Consider the following 8,636-nt stretch of genomic DNA (forward strand, 5'->3'; position numbering starts at 1 on the left):
CCGCCTGTATAGATCTGCTATGAGGTGATTCATGTATGCTACATGGGGGTTACTTCATGAATGTCATATTTGCAGCAGCAATATTTCTTACATGCTCACAGCAGCATGTTGTGGATGTATTGGCAGTAGCAAGTCTTGGTACTTGCTATTCCTAGATCTGTTCTAGGATCTATTCCGCCAAGAACCAATACATTAACATTGTCATGTACATTACCATGCCAATCCCTCAGAGAGTTGTCATGACATAAATATATATACAGTATATATATATATATATATATATATATATATATTAGTTTTGCCCATAGTAGCCAGGTTGTGTGGGTGGGAGTAACAGTGTCTATCCAGCACGTCAAGATGGCCGTTTTATGATGTTGGCCAGATTATTCCAGAAGACTGATGCGCTGAGGCGGAGCTCTGATTGATTAGGGCATCGACTGGAGAAATGTGCTGCGCTCATCCCATAGGAGGGGCTGTGGACGAGGGACCACTCGAGAAAAACACACACGCTCACACTTCAAGACACTCAGGTCAAAGAGAAGAAGATTAATGAAAGGTCAATGTGAGTGTGTGCAAAACGGGCTGGGCTGAAACATTCATGCTGCAAAAACGTATAGAACAACATAAAAGAGTCTTCCTTAAGGTATACTTCACCCAAATATGAAAATTAACCATTCGTTCCAAACTTTCTAATTACTTACTTTCTTCTGTGGAAGACTGATTTTCATGTAATTACTTTCAAACTTTAAAAGCAACACAAAAAAATACATTATAAAAGTAGTCTATAGGTCTCACTCTTCTGCCGCCATATGATTGCTTAGTGAAACATTTAAGTGGAAACTAACTGAAAATATTAGGACAACGTTTATGGTGGTTTAGCATTTATTTTGAAGCTTGAAGGTTTTAGTACATGTAAGCCCATGTAGTTATGTCTTATTGGTGAATGAATCATTCTTTTGAGTCCAATCTTTTCAATGAATCATTCGATCCATTTAAATGATTCATTCACAAATCACACTGATCTGGACTCAGATCTGGTTCAGCTTTGGTCTGTTCCTCATACAACGCTATTGTCTAACTTCAGAAGACATGGGATATAGTCAACTTTTATGTTAAATAAGCGTTCGTTTTAAAGTTTTAGTCATTGTTCATTGTAAATAAATGGAAAAGAATGACCAGCCTCAGCTTCAAAATATCTCCATTTGTGTTCCACAGAAGCTAAAATACAGTCATACAGTGAAAAGTGAAGTCTTTAAAATCTCTTTAAAAATGACCGCATCATAGATTTCAACATCTACCGGTGAACGTCTAAAACACAGCTTAACTCAAGATCCTAAAGAGAGTGTTTCACAAGACGTCAAATGATTGTTTAAAAGCTCCGAGATGTATTATTGTGTTATATATTGTCATACACTCTCTCTGAAGCAAGGTCGACCGGCCCATTTGCTCACACCAGTGCAGTGAATACAAAACACACAGCATTTGCTGACGGCTGAATTCTGACATAGAAAAAAACACTTGCTTTAAGACAGAAAAAAAGACAAAAGCATCGATTCAATGTCATCCTCGCCACAACTCCAGCCCATCAATCAATACGCACTACCTACATAACCTCCCGTACATGGCCTTGTAGTTTGACTCTCGGGAAAGAAATCTCTATGCTGTGACATGGAAGATTTAGACAATGGAGAGTGACGTTGCACGCCAATCCGGGTTCTCTCACCGTTTAATCTGCCTTTCACACTAAACCAAATCCCCCTGGGAGAAATTGTACCTCAGCATGCAAAAAAAAAATTGACAGACTGGTTGCTTTATTGATAGCAGTCTCCAGCAGTTTAAGAAATTAATACTAATTCACGCCCAAGCTAGGTTTTACACAAGCTAATCTGCCTGATTTCAAAGTGTTTATTATGTATAGAATGGGGTGCGAATTGCAGAACTGACGGATAAAGCTTGGGAATCACATGGTATTGGAGAAATACCGTACACATTGGGGACCGGCAAATTCAAATTCAAGAACTGGATTCCTTTCAGTCTGAATTTGGTCACAAAACAAAGGAAGTTGATTTGAATTCTGAACTGGAATGCCAGGAAGATGCATTTACTGAAGTATAATGCAAAGAAATCAAACGCTGATAATGCATTCTGGGAAATTAAGTGCCATTCCACCCTGGAAAACAAAAGTTAATATGCTAAATATGATGCTATGGTTCAAATATTTAAGGTCTTGATTGGAGATAATTGATCATTAAAGATTTCAGCAGTGACACAAATTGAAAAAAGTAAAGTATAATTAAATAAAAGTGGCACTTATAATGCTAAAAATTCAGCTTTGCCATCACAGGAATACATTTACATTTTAAATATATTAAAATGGATAACAGATCTTTTTAATTAAAAAAAATATTTCAAAATATTACTGTATTCACTGTATTTTTCATCAAGAAAAAAGTAGCATAAAAAATCTTACCAACCCTAAACTTTTGAACGGTAGTGTATATAAACTATCTATCTATCTATCTGTCTATCTATCTATCTATCTATCTATCTATCTATCTATCTATCTGTATAAATGTTCCTATAATTGTTCAAACTTCAATTTTAAAATAGAAAAACTTTTTTCCCCAAAGCTTTTTCTTTTTCTTTTCTAGTAAAAAATACAGTTATATGGACTTATTTAAATTCCACTTTTTTACATTCAAATTGAGTTTAACTGCATTCAAATTCAATTCAGATTTAGGAATCTAAACTGCATTTTCAATTCAGTTCCGAATGGTGCACAATCCTAGTACACATAATGTATGTTACATCTCTAGAGCTTTATGTATTAATTAATTTATTGCTGGAGTTAAGTTCATCTTCCTAAAAAGGATATTCTCGATGGAAAAGGACAAAGAGAGACGTGATTTATTATATCTTAAGGAAGTGGCTTTATTTTAACCGTGATTAATCCCCGTTCATGCCCACAGAAGCTCACTTTGTAGAAGCCACCCAAGAGACTCATGGGATATTACCACTATCACACTCGAACAGTAAAATAAACAAGCCCTGAGTTGCGTGCGCTTCCAGAAATCCATCAGTACGCCCCATAATACTACTGATACTGTATGAAACCCAGATTTCTTTTCGGGCTTGAAAAACAATGTCGTTCATCAATTACGAGACATCGAAGACAACATAACCGTTTTAATAAATCTCAAAAATCTCGTCCGAAGGCAATTCCACAAATCATTTACAATGCGAATCTCAATCTTATTGCTGGACAATAAATGTATTGACATTTGCATTTTATGACCGAACTGGAAAAAAAAAACCTTCATAAATGGACGTTCTTCTTTCCCATGCTGGGCTGAGCGAGTAGAAAAGTTTGGAAGATGTACGGAGTGAGGAATGGAGCGTCTCCGCAGAAACGTGAATCACGCTGCATCATTCACCAACAAACAAATGTCATCTCTCCACCCAACCCGGCAGCTTCATCATGCTAAAGCTCCTGACAGCAAAGGAACATAAAATGAGCGGTCCAATTCGTCTCCCCAAGGCAACATCACTCCATCATTCCTCTACTTCTTTTTCCCCCCTTCCATCGAGTGCCTGGAAAAGAGTGAAGATAAAACAATCCTTCGTTCACCTCAGGGAATAGGGCCAGGTGCTTGAATGTGCGAATGCGATGAAGGCTTTGTTTCTATTCGGTTGTTAACAAGACAAATGCCGGTGCTGTTTATGGCAACTTACTCTTCTTACTTCCTGTGTCATTATTTGGTTTGACACTCTGGATCCGGAATAATCTAAATATAGTTCTGCATATTTTCTTATTTAACTTTCATTTGCAACCTCATTTCTCATATTCAAGAACAGATTTGTGCACATAACAGCGCTTTTTAAATACATTTTAAATAGATAGTTCAGCCACAAATTAAAATCCTGTCATCATTTACTCAACTTCATGTTGTTCCTGTATGACTTTTGTTCTGTGAAACTAGAAAAATAAATACATTATTATTATTATTATTTTTTTTTTGCATTGCAAGGAACGTGTATGGGGTCCAAACAGTGTATGGCCAAAAAACTGAAACATTTTCCAAAATATACAACACTTCAAAAGTATGAGGTTGGTAAGATGTTTTTTTTTTTTTTCTGATTTTGAAACAAGTCTCTTATGCTCACTAAAGCTGCACTTAATTAATTAAAAATACAGTAAAATGCAGTAACATTGTGAAATATTATTACAATTGAAAATAATGTTTCTCTTTAAATATACATATTGAAATTTGATTTATTCCTGTGATAAAATAATTTCTTATTATATATATATTTTTTAATTATGATGCATTTTCTTTTGCATTCCGCAGAATAAACAGTTATATTGGTTTGGAATTAAATAATGGTTTGTCTATTGTGACAAAATATTTTTTTTTTGTGAACTACCCTTTAAATGTCTACAAACCTCCTGTATACATAACCTCTATAACATCTCAGCAAAGGGGTCTTGTGCTAAGGCAGGCCTCTAAGCTTCGGATCGGGCGTCCGGCCAACAGGAAGCTCTCCCAAAGGTTGACGGTGAGTGGGCGGCCATGCACTGACTACTTCGAAGGGACAAAATGGAGTTCGTCAGACAGATGGATATAATTCAGTCATTACACACACACGGCCTCAGATTCATCCACTCGGCTTTCAGAACAATAAAATTACCATGTTGTACTTCACCTTGTGACCTCAAAACATCAAGCAGAGCAAGAGCTTCACGTTCTTGATCTTAAAAAGGAAAGGAAAGATGAAAGGAAAGTCTAGATTGTTTATTCTGAATAAAATCAACGGAGATGTGGTTTAGAAGAAAAACTGATTTAAAAATGTTCTATGCACTATGAGCTAGTGTCTTCAAAACAAGTAAGCACAGATTACAGTCAAAGTTTGCCGACTTCTGCTTTAAAGGTCAACCTGGTCAGCTTCTTCAGATCACACATTCACAAAGCATAAGCTGTTGGCTGCAGCCTCATTTATCACTTCCTTTTCAAACCAATAGACATCAACTGGGAATGCAAAACATCCCAAATTTATCTGAATTAAGATGGTTTCCCAGATTGCTCCAGTCATCACAAATTAAAAAGTAGAAGACTGACTTCTCTGCCAATGTTTTATTGACTTGTTACACATGATAATGAAGTCAAAAAGAAAACCGCTGGTACCTGTGATACAAGCCACAGACAATCGTTTTCCTCGAGTAGAGAGGACAGTTAATTATGACTGACAGTTATGACCTCAGAATATGCGGCATGGCTAATCTAGACACGTTTGTTCAAGTCTATCCTCGTATTGCCCTGATGCAGATCCTCCAATGCAATCCAGTCTTTAATATAGCTGTCTTGGACTATATGGTTGAATGTAAAAATAATACTTTTCCACCTCTAATGCTGGATGTTCATGAGGCAGAGCAGCATAAGGCAGTGGGAAGTTTTGCTGCTGTTTTCTGGCAGGGATTTCAGGACCGCGGACAGCTACCAGAGCAGGGCCAAACTCTGTCAGCCTTGGATCATATCATGTCTATACTATGGCCTGTTCATTAAACCCCACAGACGTTGCTGTAAATGAATACACATATACAAGCTGAAAAGTGAACAGTATTTATAGGAATTTCATTTATTCTATATTAATAGCAGCCTTAGTAACAATAGTAATATCATGCCTACAAATGGATGTGTCATGTCACATTGCGACCGAATGAATGAAAGAATGAAAGAATGAATGAAAGAACGATTCGACCGCAAAGATGGAACACTGTGCAGTTGTCAATAGCGCACACATTTATCAAACACGCACGCACCAGCGCGCGCGCACACACACACACACACACACACACACACACGAGAGAGATAAAGACAGTGGAAAAAAAGCTCACAGCCGGCGAGAGGACGCTTCAGTGGATATGTGTATGAATATATTTTAAACTACTGTTTTTTATTCCTGTGATGCTAAACCTGAATTTTCATCACTGCCATTAGTCCTGCATTCAGAAATCATATTATATATATACATACACACACATACATTATATATATATATATATATATATAGAGAGAGAGAGAGAGAGAATATCATGCCTACAAATGGATGTGTCATGTCACATTGCGACCGAATGAATGAAAGAATGAAAGAATGAATGAAAGAACGATTCGACCGCAAAGATGGAACACTGTGCAGTTGTCAATAGCGCACACATTTATCAAACACGCACGCACCAGCGCGCGCGCACACACACACACACACACACACACACACACACACGAGAGAGATAAAGACAGTGGAAAAAAAGCTCACAGCCGGCGAGAGGACGCTTCAGTGGATATGTGTATGAATATATTTTAAACTACTGTTTAAACAAGTTTAAACAATACAAGTGACTGTATTGTGACCTTTTTAATTACTACAGTTGTATTTTAAGTGCCCTTAGATGTTAAGGACGCAATATCCACTATGATTTTAATGGTAACCAGATGCACTAGGTGTCAAAAAGACGTCAAAGTGTCCAGTGATGCAAATATCAAACCACGAATGACTTACTTTCTCAATCTGTGAGGTTCAAATCGCAGACGTTCCGTTCGCTTCCAGAGCACGAAAATCCATCCGCAATTCTCAAGCAATGAAGCGCGATGCGAATGAAATGTTCTTCAGCGTGTACTCTGGGCTATCCAAGCTATCCAAGAGCAGTTTTGCATTCACTAGCTTCTATGAGAAGAAATTCGCTCCTGTATATCCACTCGGTCTTCCTGTCAATGCCATCATATGGACGAGTGCCTCTAGAACAGATATCTCGATGCTTTCTTGCCCCGCATCATCAAATTCCGGTGTATACCAAGTCTTTTTCCTGCGGATAAATCAATTAATTCGTCGTCTCCCTGGTTTTGCGTGTCATTCTTGGCGTTCAACAAACCAGATTTGGGGTTTCACATTCAGCCAATACGCATCTAGATGGGTTTTATCCCTGAGATGGACCATTTCCTGCATTTCCTTCTTCATCCCAATCTTCAACAGACCATAAACGCAGACCGCTGATGTTCTTATTCCACAGTCGTGGTTTAAAACGGAACTTTTCTTCCTCCTTTACGCACCCGATCTGATTAGATTTCTACTCACAGCCCAGTGCGGATTTCAAGATGCTTATTTCCTTGAAATGTGAGTATGTCCTACGGAATGCCTTGAGAGGGGAGCCTCGTGCGTTGGCAAACGCAAATATTCGTATATCACATCCTATACAAGACCACCAGGATCATTTGGAAAGGTGGAAAAAAATCCTCCAAGTGTCTTTTTTGTTTTCAAGGAAAGTGGACGAAAATGCGACAAAATGTCCCAAATCCCTTAGTTAAATGACAGATACATATACTAATCACAGTCGTAGTTCCGTTTCAAACGCGTATAAACTTGTCATAGACGAGGTATTTATCAAAAGCTACATCCCACCAGATACTACTCAATACAATACAGTTCAACTCAACTCCGGCAAAAAGCAATCCAGTGACGCGACGAAAATCCACGCGAATGATGCTGCACTCCGCGCCAAGCCGAAGAATTACGCAGCGCGCGAGAGCCGAACGGAGAACAGCTACAAGTGATCCACCCCGAGAGCAGGAACATCTAAAGAGGTCGAATACGGTCGAATACGTTGAGATCTCGTCGGTGAATGAAGTTCTAGTGTGAAGTATCTAGTGTGGTACCCAATGACGCGCGGCTCTCTGTGGGTATCGGCTCAGCGCGCTTCGCTGGTGACACCAAGAATCTTCTAACACGTATTGATGTAGCCCTCAGCCTAAAGTCTCACTCTTCTGACTGTCCTCACTGGCGTCTTCTTGGATGCGTAAAAGTCAATGGCCCAATACTATTTTTCCATCTTAACAATGATTGGTCGAGTGCAATAACCCTGAACGCTATAGATTATATGACGCGCCTTCGGACAGGTCTGTAGCGCCTGTTTGACGCACACATGTGCGTGTGTGATTGTGTATAGCCTGTGTACTAAGTGTGAGGGTTTGATGCTGCTTCTTCCTGTCTAGTGCAGAAGGGACACGACTGCCATCTACCGGCGCTCCGTCCCCTGTCTAGACGCTGAACTCAGCCTTACGACCACCTGAGCCTTTCAAAAAAAAAAACCTCGAAGCAAGCATGTAATTTTCAAACCACAGATCATAAGCACGTTCTAGTGACCTGCATACGCCTCCGTTGGTTATGAAGTCTGTAATATATGCTATACGTTCAGGGGGACTGTGGAAAAACACACAGACCTCGGGTCGCATACATTTCTACAGTAAAGAGGCAGTTTAGAGATGGATGAGACTGCACTGTAAAGAAAGAAAGACAAACAAAAAATGATGAAATTAAATAAAATAAATGAATGCCTTCATATCTGAAGTAAAATCAAAGTGTATCCAAAGTGACAACCTGCATTTTGACCACTTTAAATAGTGTCAAGCTCTCATAACTCATAAAACAAAAAAAAGTAATTACAGAAATTGTTGTGACAAGTTAAATGGATGGAAACAAAGATGTTGTTATAATGACAAAGGGAAAAAAAATATTTAAAAAGCTGAGAATAGAAAATATACATGACATAACACTGTAAATAACTCTCTCTCTCTCTCTCTATATAT

General features: G+C 38.4%; 1 protein-coding gene across 1 annotated transcript in view; it reads right to left on the reverse strand.

Moving 5' to 3' along the window:
- lrrc4ca (leucine rich repeat containing 4C, genome duplicate a) overlaps positions 1–7,325 on the reverse strand; it is a 75,005-nt gene extending 67,680 nt beyond the window's left edge. Inside the window, exon 1 of the mRNA XM_016441049.1 lies at positions 6,556–7,325. The gene's annotated coding sequence lies outside the window, so the exon portion shown is untranslated. The remainder of the gene's footprint in view (positions 1–6,555) is intronic.
- Positions 7,326–8,636: the final 1,311 nt, after the last annotated feature.

The sequence above is a fragment of the Sinocyclocheilus anshuiensis genome, unplaced genomic scaffold, assembly GCF_001515605.1.
Source record: "Sinocyclocheilus anshuiensis isolate Anshui unplaced genomic scaffold, SAMN03320099.WGS_v1.1 scaffold115, whole genome shotgun sequence".
Classification (NCBI taxonomy): Eukaryota; Metazoa; Chordata; class Actinopteri; order Cypriniformes; family Cyprinidae; genus Sinocyclocheilus; species Sinocyclocheilus anshuiensis.